Source organism: Narcine bancroftii, chromosome 6, assembly GCF_036971445.1.
Source record: "Narcine bancroftii isolate sNarBan1 chromosome 6, sNarBan1.hap1, whole genome shotgun sequence".
NCBI lineage: Eukaryota > Metazoa > Chordata > Chondrichthyes > Torpediniformes > Narcinidae > Narcine > Narcine bancroftii.
This window is the reverse complement of record NC_091474.1, coordinates 240,832,204-240,844,575: the sequence shown is the minus strand read 5'-3', so window position 1 is coordinate 240,844,575 and position 12,372 is coordinate 240,832,204. Positions and strand designations below refer to the sequence as shown.

At 45.8% G+C, this 12,372-nt stretch overlaps 1 protein-coding gene across 2 annotated transcripts in view; it reads left to right on the top strand.

Annotated features, from left to right (window-relative positions):
- mrps18a (mitochondrial ribosomal protein S18A) overlaps nt 1–12,372 on the top strand; it is a 136,526-nt gene that overhangs the window by 92,699 nt on the left and 31,455 nt on the right. The window lies entirely within an intron of this gene.

Sequence of the window (12,372 nt, the reverse complement as noted above, 5' to 3'; positions counted from 1 at the left end):
ATGTACAATCAGATGATAATAAACTTGAACTGGTATACTTGAGTCTCTGGAGTGGGGCTTGAACCCACAGCCTTCTGACTCAGAGATGAGGATGCCATGGCTACCTAATATTGACATCCAAACACTTCTGTTTATTTTAAAGCTCATACATTAATGATGGATGGCTGGATCACACCCCAAACACTATTTTATCTTCTAGCCTCACCCAAAATTAATAGTGAAACCCAGAAAAAAATTCATATTGTATTGTACTTAAAGATCGATTAGGTAAGGTCATGATGGCTTGGAAAGAAACAAGTTATAGATAGAATAGATCCATGTCTGGCTGGTGTGCAGATTGAGTAGTGTATAGGCGGATGTAGTGTATAGACCACAAGTGAAGGAATCGTATTGATGGAGGATTCCATGCTTAGATTGAGGCATTGTGTGGAAGCCTTTAATAATCCTGTGTAAAACAGAGACTGAATTTTTTGTGTACCTGCTGAGGCACACCTCTTCCCAAAGTCTTCTCCCGATCATTGAGCACATCCTTCTCGCTCCCTTGGCACCTCACATGTTCCCATGTCGTGCTGCTTTAGTTATTCCTCTGCTAGTGGATGCAAGGTTATTCACTTTGGAGGTAAGATCAGGAAAGAGGACTATTATCTAAATGGTATCTGTTTACGAAAAGGGGAGATTCAGGGAGACTTGGGTGTTGCTGTGCATCAGTCGTTGAAAGTGGGCCTGCAGGTGCAGCAGATGGGAAAGAGGGCAAATGCTCTGTTGGCGTTCATAGAAAGAGGTTTTGAGTGCAGGAGTAGGGAGATCCTGCTCCAGCTGGACAGGGCCTTGGTGAGACCACACCTGGAGTACTGCATGCAGTTTTGGTCTCCTTATCTGAGGAAGGACATCCTCGCCATGGATGGGGTGCAGAGAAGGTTCATTAGACTGATACCAGGGATGGAAGGACTTGCATATGAAGAAAGGTTGGATAGACTAGGCTTGTATTTTCTGGAATTTAGAAGATTGAGGGGGGATCTTATAGAAACATATAAAATTCTTAAGGGATTAGACAGACTATATGCAGGTAGGTTGTTTCCATTGCTGGGAAAAGCCAGAACCAGGGGTCACAGTTTAAGGATAAGGGGGAAGTTTTTTAGGACTGAGATGAGGAAAAGTTTCTTCTCTCAGAGGGTGGTGGGTCTGTGGAATTCTTTGCCACAGGAAGTAGTTGAGGCCGGTTCCTTGTTAATATTTAAGAGTGGGTTAGATTTGGCCCTTGCGGCTAAGGGGATCAGGGGGTATGGGGAGAAGGCAGGAACCGGGTACTGATCAGCCATGATCATATTGAATGACAGCATAGACTTGAAGGGTCAAATGGCCGACTCCTGCACCTATTTTTCTGTTTCTATATTTCATTGCTCTAACGATAGAACCATCGAACACTACAGCAGAACAAATACACCTAGTCTGTGTCGAACTGTTAGTCGACCTAATCCTATTGACCTGCACAGAGCACTTCACCTGGTAGCTTGTACCACACTTTCACCACTCTCTTCATGAAGATTTTCCATCTAATGTTCCCTTCAACATTCTACCCTTAACCCATGTCCTCTATACTCAATATTTTGATTTATTAAGACCATTGTGCCAAAAACTCTCCATACAACCCTATCTACCTGTGACACCATTTGTATTCCCAGATCCTTCTGTTCTTCCACACTTCTCAATGGCCTACCTTGGTTAGTACAGGTACACAATCCTTTATCTGGACATCTAAAATCCGGAAACCTCCAAAAACTGCCATTTTTTTCCCTGGTGCTGGTACAGTGAAAGGAGAGAGAGACAGCAGCGTAAGTAGGTTGGACGGGGAAGGGAGACAGCAGCGTGACTCGGGTGGGCGGGCGGGGGGAGACGGCAAAGCGACTCCGGGGGTCGGGGGAGAGAGACGCCAGCGTGGATACGGCAGCACAATTCGGGTGGGCTTAAATCTGGGGCAGCTAGCTTTTGTTCTGAAATCCGGAAAAATCCAAAATTCGGAACACACTGTCCTCCGAGGATTCCGGATAAAGGATTGTGTACCTGTACTTCCAAAGGACAACACCTCACATTTGTCTGCATTATTCCAGCCATCATTTTTCAGCCCAGTTTTCCAGCTGGTCCAGAATCTTCTGCAAGCTTTGAAAACCTTCCATGCTGCCCACAACACCTCCAATCTGCAAATTTGCTGATCCAATTGACCACATTATCATCGAGATTGTTGGTATAGATGACCAACCACAATGGTTCCAGCACTGATTCCTGAGGCACTCTGCTATTCACAGGCCTCTAGTTAGATGGACAATCATCTAGCTTCTCCCTCAGACCCTATGTTTAATCCACTTCATTTCCTCTTTTCCTCTTGGATTTATTAGCGATTGTCTTATGTTTTTTCCCCTTATCTTCAAACGCTCAACCTATCTAATTATTTCATAAGCTCAAAGGCCTATGGGATCAGCCCTCAGGACCGATTAGGGATAGCCAACACGGATCAGCGGCATGGAAAATCGCATCTCGCAAATTTAGCCAAGAGGACGTGGATTTTAACAAGGGGTTTTGACAAGGTCCCGAATGGTGTGGAACACGAGATCACATTGGTTTGTAGGTGAACTAACCAATTGGTTGCAAAATTGGAGACACACAGGAGCTGGCATCTGGAGCAAAACATTAACTTCGGGAGGAACTCAACGAGTCAGGGTGCATTTTTGGGCAGCCAAAGACAGTTGGTGTTTTGGGTCGAGACCCTTTATCAAGACAAAAGTCAAAAGGGGAGATATTTGAGGCCTATGACCAATGGTGTACCACAGGGATTAGTACTGGGTCCCTGTTACAGTATTTATAATGTGGAAAAGTAAGTTTGCAGATTTCACCAACATCTGTGGTCTTGCGAAGAAGGGTGTTTGTGGGATAGTTGGGTGATGAAACGTAGCCTGGACAGGTGTGAAGTGATGCATTTTAAACCGGGCAGAAGTTACACAATCTGGAAAAGAGAACAGCTGGAGAAAACAGCACAGAATCGGGCATAGATAGGGTGGGTGGCCGCAGTCTTTTTTTTCCCACCCAGGGTGGGGGAGTCTGAAACTGAAAAGGCGAGAGGGGAAAGATTTAAAAGGGGACCTGAGGGGCAACGTTTTCACAATGAAGGTGATAGGTTTATTGGAACGTCTTGCCAGAGGAAGTCGGTCTCATTTAAAGCACTTAAAAGGCCCTCGGACAGCAACAAGGACAGGAAAATCTTTGCGGGACATGGTGCCAAATGCAGGCAAGAGGCACTAGCTCAGGAAGGCACATTTATGGGTATGGACGAGTTGAGTTGAAATGTCAGATATTGTGCTGTATTCTATGGCTGTTCTCCTTTCCAGAGAATAAACCCCAAGAGCCTGCTGATAATTATCATCTCCGATATCTTGAATTATTTCCCTCCCCTCCCCAACCCTTCTGGGTCCTATAGAACTTGGAATAAAATGAGTGGCAGAACTCTTCACAGTGTGACTGACTGTTGGTGTCTGGTCAAGATTCTGTGCAGAGTCCCCTGCCAGACTCTGGGACAAAATGGGTTGATTTGCTTGCGGACCATTGTGGCCCCTAAGAGACTTCAATGAGAAGCCTCAATGCTACCTGTACCTCACAAGGGCATATTCCCTGCCCATGTTGCAGCCTAGCTGTGTCAGATAATAAGCCCAAAACCCTTGTGAAGATTTATTTCCCTCTGGTGCAGTCAACACAATTCTACACAATGAGTTCGTGCATAGGATTGGAAGCAATCAGTGCACATGGGTTTGAAGCCATGCTTCAGTTAATCTTGGCATGGAGGGTTCAAACAATTTGCAGCACAGAAAATGCCTCATCTGTTTTAGCCTCAAACAACTGACGTTTCAACAATAGATCACCCGATCAATACCTAAAGTCATTCCAGTAGACAATTGTTCTGATTCTTTTAATAGGGGAGCAGGAAAAGCAGGCTACATATATTGATAACATGGAACATACTCTCTTGCTTTGTTCCGGGGGGTGGGGTGTGTGGGGGGCAACTTGTCCTTATTATCTTCTTTGTCTTGAGTTTTCTTTGGGCCGGATCGATTCCAAAACCCTCGATCCATCAGGTTTCTGCGTTATTTTGTACCTTGCCTAAGTCACTGTGTGCCCTGCCAGCAGAGATGGACGGACAGCTTGATCCTCAAACAGAAAGAGAATGGGGTGGTTGTTCCATGGCTGTCGAGTTGGCTCGGCACACGACCCTGTGAGACACGCGGCTGCTCAGTCCACAAGCTCGCGTGGAATGCAGAGAAATTCCTTGACCCTGAGACCAGATTCTCGCGGAGCAGTTAATTCGAGAAGTATTTAAAGGAAAGCCGACGAGAGCCATTTGAGTCAAAGAACCAAGGTCTTTGTGAAATGTTAAAAGGGAACCTCTGCCTGCAAAGAGTGTGGAGCGAGCTGCCAGCTGAAGTTATGAATGCAGGCTCAATTTTGGCATTTAAAATCTGGATAGGTACATGAAAGGAGCATGGAGGGTTACAGTCCTGGTGCGGGTCATTGGGACCAGACAGAATAATTGTTCGGTACAGACAAGATGGGCCAAAGGGTCTGTATGTGTGCTGTAGTGTTCTATTGTTTGGCCCACCATATCCGTGACCATCAAGTGTCATCTGCATTTATCCCGTTTCCAGGCCAGCAGCCTTCTCTGCCTTGCTGGTTTCAAGTGCAGAGTAGACAAAATCAGCCCAGGGTTAGATGAGGCGCAAAGGAAAAAAGTAACAAAGTCAAAGAAGCTAATTTTATATCCATAAACGTTTCTGCTTCTCCACCTTCAGGGCGGCACATTTGGCGTAGCAGTTAGCCCAATGCCGTTCCAGCACCAACAGTTGGGACGGGCTTGATCCCATGCTCTCTCTAAGGAGTTTGTATGTTATCGTCTCTGAGTGGGTTTCCTCCGGGGACTCCGGCTTCCTCCCACTGTTCGAAACGTTCAAGGGGTTGTCGTTAATTGGGTGTAATTGGGCAGCATGGGCTTGTGGGCTGAAAGGGCCTGTTGCCGTGCTGTATGTCTACATTAAGAAGTGAGACGAAATTTGGTTTGCAGCATAAGCCCGCATGCAGAGACCAGCTTGGCTGAGCAATCTGTGTGTTGTAAAATTTCATGCTGTATTAGCTGAAGAGCAAGGCCAGCCCAAATTGGCAGTGTCAGTGAAGCCACAAAGCAGTCGGTAAAATTAAGTGTCACATTGGAGAAGTGTTGATAGTGACAGGGAATGCTCAGTTTGTGCTTTTATCTTTTCACACTGGGGATAAGTAGCGAGAAGTTTCATTCCAAATTGTCAGGCAGGCTCCTGAAGGGCGTGGTAACTGAGGTGGATGCAATGGTGAAGAAGGCGTTTCGCATGTTTGCCTTCATTGGGGATATAAATCGGGACCTTGTGACACAAGGTGTTGGCTCAGATTTCAGATTTATTCTCAGAGAACGTGCATGACATCACATACAACCCTGAGATTCCTTTTACTGCAAAAGTGCAAAAAAGAGTCCTAAAATAACTCCCTGATTGAGTTTGTTGTTGAACTGGCTGATGATGGAGGAATAGTAGCTGTTCCTGTAGCTGGGAGTGTGAATCTTGTGACACCTAGATCCTTTCCTAATGGTAGAAGTGAGAGCAGAGCGGGTGCTGGGTGCTGCGGATACTTAATGATCGCTGCTGCTCTCCGACGGCAGCGTTCACTGCAGATGTTCTCGATGGTGGGGAGGATTTTACCTTTGTTGTCCTGGGCTGTGTCCACGACCTCGCGCAGAGCTTTATGCTCAGGGGTATTGGTGTTCCCATGATGCAGCCAGTCAGCACACTATCCACCACCCACCTGTAGATATGTGAGAGGGTTTCTGGTGTCGTACCAAGCCTCCGCAAACTCCTGAGGAGGTAGAGGCGCTGACGTGATTCCTTCATGATGCCAATTGTGTGTCGGGTCCATGAAACATCCTCTGAGATAGTGATTCCCAAGAACTTAATATTTGCTTACTCTTTCCTCCTCTGATCTCCCAATGACCACTGGATTGTACACCTCTGGGTTTCCCTTCATGAAGTCAACAATCAGCTCCTTAGTTTTGGTGATATCGAGTGTCAGGTTGTTGTTCGTGCACCATTCAGCCAAGTTTTCAATCTCCCTCCTGTATACTGACTCATCACCTTTCTTTATATAATCCAGTACCGCAGTATTGTTGGCAAATTTGTAAATGGTGTCATTGTCCTACCAAGCCACACAGTCGTAGGTGTAAAGTGAGTAGAGCAGGGAGCTAAGAACGCAGCCTGTGTATGTAGAGATTGAGATGTTCTTACCAATCCTCACTGATTGTGGTTTGGGGGTGAGGAAATCCAATTACACAGTGGGATGTTGAGCCCCAGCTCCTGGAGTTTGCTGATCAACTTTGAGGGGCTGATGGTGTTAAATGCCGAACTGCAGTCGATAAAGAGCATCCTGATGTATGCATCTTTGCTGTCCAGGTGCTTCAGGGCTTTGTGTAGAATCAGTGAAGTGGCATCCACTGTAGACCTGTTGCCACGATCAGTGAATTGGAACAGATCTGTGTCGCTGCTTTGCCTCAACACCAGCCTTTCAAAACACTTCATTACCATTGATGTGAGTGCCACACACGTGAGTGTGAGTCCGCACTGACTACCATGTGCAATTCTGGTCACCCAGCTGTAGGAGGGACATCAGTAAATCAGAAGGGACACAGAGGAAGTTGCAGGACTGGAGGACTTGTATTATAGGGAGAGGTTGGGTCTTTATTCTCAAGGGCATTGAAGGCTGATCTAAAAGAGGATTATAAAGTCATTAGGGATGTGGATAAAGTGAATGCTCACGGCTTTTTTTCCACAAAACAAAAGCCGAGGGGAGAGTTTGAAGAGGGACCTGAGAAATCTCTCCACGAATGCTCCATGCATGCAGCAGTGCATACGGCCCTTTCTTTGCCACATGGCATTCTGGGAGGGCAGGTCTGCCATCGTTTTTTCCCCACGGTATTTATAAATTGTACTCGATAGTGCTACCAACTTTCCCACGCTGTATAAATTGTACGCGATGGCGCTACGACCTTTCCTACGTTATATAAATTGAGAGCTATAGAGGAATTAGGGGACATGGGGAGAAGGCAGGTAGGTGGAGTTAGGTCCTAAATTAGATCAGCCATGATCGTATTGAATGGCGGAGCAGGCTCGATGGGCCATTTTTGGCCTACTCCTGTTCCTACTTCCTATGCTACAAATTTTCCCACACCATGTAAATTGTCCACTATTGCTATTTATTGCTAGTACTTTCCCACGATCCCTTATAAAGGTTTATATATGTCGGCACAACAGCAAACAGGGGCTTAAGGGCTCACACTGTGTTGTCCATAAAGCTTATTTGTGTTATAATTAGGCATGATTAATTTTGTTTGAATAAAAGATCACAATACATTGATCAGGATTTAGGGCAGGTCCACCATCGCTCAATGCATCATGACATCACCAGTGGAAGGTAGAACAGTCCTAACCCCCGGGGATGGCTCCTTGGAAGTGTGAAAGCGTTCAGTGTCCCAGTTGGGAGAGGTCAAGTGTGAAAAGCCAAGCTCCCCTTCCTATCCCAGGACACTGAACGCTGGTGGATGCAAGTGTGAAAGGGGCTAATGTTGGGCGTTCAAATATATAGGAAGGGAAGACTTAAAAAGAGATGGACAGGGGAATGTAGCGAGCCCAGGAAGCCAACTTGGCCAAAGGGCCTGTTCCGTGATGTATGAATCCAAGTAATGTACTTAGGGTACAAGTTCACAGCTGAAAATGCTGTCATTGTGGATAAGATGGTGAAGAAGGGTCACTTTATAGGCAGGGGTATTATGTTTGTGAGTTGGGACGTCCCATCGTAGATTCTGGAACAGTATGGCACAGGAACAGGTCCTTCGACCTGAGTTTCTGTGCTAAACGATGTGCAAATCAAACTCTCTACTGCTTGTACATGACAGGTATCTCCCCATCCCCTTCACATTTATCCATCTGTCTGGAAGCCTCTTAACTGCTACTATCGTATCTGCTTCCACCACTAAACCTTGCAGCCCTTTCCAGGCACCCACCAGTCTCTGTAAAATATTACCCTGCGCATCTCCCTTAAACTTCTTCCTGCCTCACCTTAAATGCACATCCTCAACCATGACGCCTTTGCTCTGCAGAAAAACACTCCACCCTATTAATCCCTCTCAGGATTTTATGCTCCTCTATCAGGTCTCCCCACAGAACAGTTTCTCCCCAGAACTCATACTATCCAAACTAGGCCACATCCTGGTATACCCCTGCCCCTCTCCCCGCCAATTCATTCAGGCCCCTGTCAGTTTTTTACTCATACCTTGATGAAGGGCTTAGGCCCGAAACATTGGTTACATATCTTGGCTCCAGAGAACACTCCATGACTGATGAGTTTCTCCAGACTTTAGCGTATTAAACCCCTTCTGTACCCTTTCCTAAGCCTCCACATCCTTCCTGTAATGTAGTGACCAGAATTGCATGCAGTATTCAAAGTGCAATTGAACCAAAGTTTGAGACAGCCGAAACTGTCAGTGGCTAATCTTTGTGAGGCATTTGAAGAGGTTCGGTACGTCACCAAAGACTCTCAGAAAACTTCAACACATGTACTGTGGAGAGCATGCTATCTGTTGTATCACTGTCTGGTACGGAGGTGCTAACGCTCAGAACAGGAAAAAACTCCAGAGGGTTGTTAACCCAGCCTGCGACATCACGGGCACCAGACCACTCAATCAGGACAACTACATGAGGTGGTGTCTTCAAAAAGCAGCCTCTATCCTCAGGGACCACCTACTATCCAGGCCATGCCCTCTTCACTCTGCTACTATCGGGGAAAAGGTCCAGGAGGCCTGAAGATCCAGTGGCACAAAGACAGCTTCACCCCCTCTGCCATCAGATTCCTGAATGAGCAATGAACCATAGACACTACCTCACTTTCTCTCTTTCTTGCAGTATTTTTATTTATTTTGAAATGTGGTTTATATAAATGTGTACACTGTGATATTGCTGCAAAACAACAAATTTCATGACTTTTAAAAAAATTTAGAGAAATAGCTTGGTTTCAGCCCACGAGTCTGTACCACCCAATTTACATCCAATTAACCTACACCCCCCCCCCGCCCCGGTACGTTTTGAACAGTGGGAGGAAACCGGAGGCTCTGGGGAAAACCCACATACACATACTCCTTACAGATAGTGCGGGATTCGAACCCAAGTCCCTATTGGTGGCACTGTAAAGGCGTTGCACTAACCACTACACCAACCATGCTGTCCCTGACAATAAATTCTCATTCTGATTCTTGCTTCTATGCTCAATACTTCACCCAGTAAAGGCAAGCCTTCTTTACCACTGTAACCACTTACAATAAGCCCAGCCCTGGACCTCCAGATCCCTCCGCTCATCAATACTTTTAAGACCCCTACCATTAACTGTATATATTCCCCATGAATTTGACATCCTGAAGTGCAACACTTCCCTCTTGTCTGAAATGAACACTATCTGCCATTTTTCTGGACATATCTATAATTGATACATTTCCTGTTCTATTCATTGATAATCCTCTACACCATCCATTCTCAATGGTGGTGGTGGTGGAGTGGGGGTGGGGGGGTGGGCATATGGTCTCCCTTGGGGCCACAGCAAATTTAAGGGTGCCCACAGAGTCAAATCATAGAATATTTTTAATGTTTTTTACATGGTTGGTAGGGAGAAGTACAGAAGTAACCAACAAAGCCTGACTGCTTCACAGGGAAGGGGAACCATAAACCGAGCAGGACCTAAGGGGGCCATAGCCAAATGAGGTTGAGAATGACTGCTCTACACTATCCACAGTGCAAACAATCGTTGTATCATCTGCAAATGTACTAACCTACCCACCTTCTTTGTCATGATTACAGCTATATGAGACATTGGAATATTCAATATTCATAAATTAAAAATGTAATACATGTATACGTGATAAACGTTTGCCTGCTGTAAAGCAAAGAAAGAGTTGCCATGAGCATTGCCCAGATCCCCTAACTATAGGAGAAAGAGAAGCAAAAGAAATCCCTTTAGAGTCACTGAATGTCCGTGGATTCGCCTCCAGTGCTCCCGCATCGTCTTCATCTGCACAGACTCCTCTTCAAACCATCGGCAGCCTCGGATATGATCAAGAATCCTTCAGCGCCTAAGGCCCTTCAGGAGCCCTTCTAGTCCTCAGCATCCTCTTGAATTGCAGTTCCAATTCTTTGTTCCCATAAGTCATTCTCAAGCAGCCCACAGCCTGTGTGTGTCCTTCAGCCACTGAGCCCCTCGCTGGTCATCTGTCATGGTCACTTTCCCTGTAGGGTCATCTCCTTTCTCCTTCTCAACAGTGGGGATGGGAGGGGTTGCTCTTCCTGTTTGGTGCCCGATCTGTACAGTTCTGATAACTCCTGTACCTTTTCCCCAATGGTAGCAGAGTGACAAGGGCCTGGCCTGGGTGGTGGGGCCTTTGAGGATAGAGGCTGCTTTTTTACATGTAGATGTTCTCGATGGAGTGAAGTCTGGTGCCTGTGATGTCACAGGCCAAGTTAACAATCCTCTGGAGTTTATTCTTATCCTGAGAGTTGGCGTCTCTATACCAGACAGTGATGCAACCAACCAGAATACTCTCCACGGTCCACCTGAAGAAGTTTACGAGAGTCTTCGGTGACGTCCCAAATCTCCTCAAACGCCTCACAAAGTATAGCCGCTGCCGAGCCTTCTTCGTGATTGCATCGACATGGAGGCTCCAGGACAGATCTTTGGAGATATAAACACCCAGGAACCTCCATTAGATCACTTCTCATCCTTCTTCAATCCAAAGAGTAAAGTCCGAGCTGTTGATATCAAGAGAATTAGAAGCCTTTATAAACTTTCTTGAGGTTCAGAACCATTTCTTCTGTGGTCATCCAGATGGGAATTGAACCAGACCTGGCAGCTCACGAATCTCTCCTCACTTTTGTATTTTAATTAATGGAACGTTTGCCATGTTCAGTCACCCTATGATAGAACTGAACAGCTTGATTCATTTGCTCAAAATCTGGGCTAGCCCTAATGGCTCTTGTTAGCAAATTCAAAGGACATTCTAAGAGCAAGGCTGGTGTGCACTAGGCTGGATAAGCTCAGCAAATTTCCTGCCCTCAAGTGCAATTAGTATTCTAAATTCTTTATTGTAATTACCAGTATTTTTTGTGTGGCTGTCATTACAAAGATTATTGTTTTTCCTGAACTCCAGTTTATTAACGGAGTTCAGATTGAGCAGCTCCTGTGGTGGGATTTGAAATCTGGATAACATTACACCTGCACCATCAATAACAGAGAGGGAGAGGGTGGCGGTTGGCTATGATCATCCTATTCCAGCACTGTCCTTATACTGAACTTCCAAAAGAGCCTCACCTCCTTCACCACTGGGATCTTTGGGTACTCAACAAAATCTGCCTGCTTGTAGAGAGGTCGGCATTCATGACAAGTCCAGAAATTGTCGCCCGTCGTACTTTGAATCTGGAATTGAATTCAAGAGCAGGGAGGTTCTGCTGCTGCTCTGCAGGGTCCTGGTGAGGCCACACCTGGAGCACTGTGGGCAGTTCTGCTCTCCATAATTGAGGAAGGATTCATTGGCTTTGGAGGCAGTGCAGAGGAGGTTCACCAGGTTGATTCCAGGAATATAGGAGTTGGGAGGTGATGTTGAGATTGTATAAGACGTTGGTGCGGCCTAATTTGGAGTTCTGTGTGCAGTTCTGGTCGCCTAATTATAGGAAGGATATAAACAGAGTGGAGAGAGTGCAGAGAAGGTTTACCAGAATGTTACCTGGGTTTAAGCATCTAGAGTATAGGGAGAGATTGGACAGATTAGGTCTTTATTCTTTGGAGCGTAGAAGGTTGAGAGGGGATTTGATAGAAGTATTTAAGATTATGAAAGGGATAGACAGAGTGGATGTGGATAGACTATTTCTGTTAAGAGGAGGAAAGATTAAAACAAGAGGACATGAGTAAAGAATTAAGGGGCAGAGGTTTAGAGGTAACATGAGGGGGAACTTCTTTACTCAGAGAGTGGTAGCCGTGTGGAATGAGCTTCCGGGAGAAATAGTGGCGGCGGAGTCAATTGTATTATTTAAGAAAAGGTTGGACAGGTATATGGATGAGAAGAAGATGGAGGGTTATGGGCATTGTGCAGGGAGGTGGGACTAGAAAGGGGTGTTTGGTTTGGTGCGGACTAGAAGGGCCTAATGGCCTGTTTCCATGCTGTAATTGTTATGTTATGTTATGTTATAAATTACAATCGAAATTTTTGCGGCAGTAAATTGG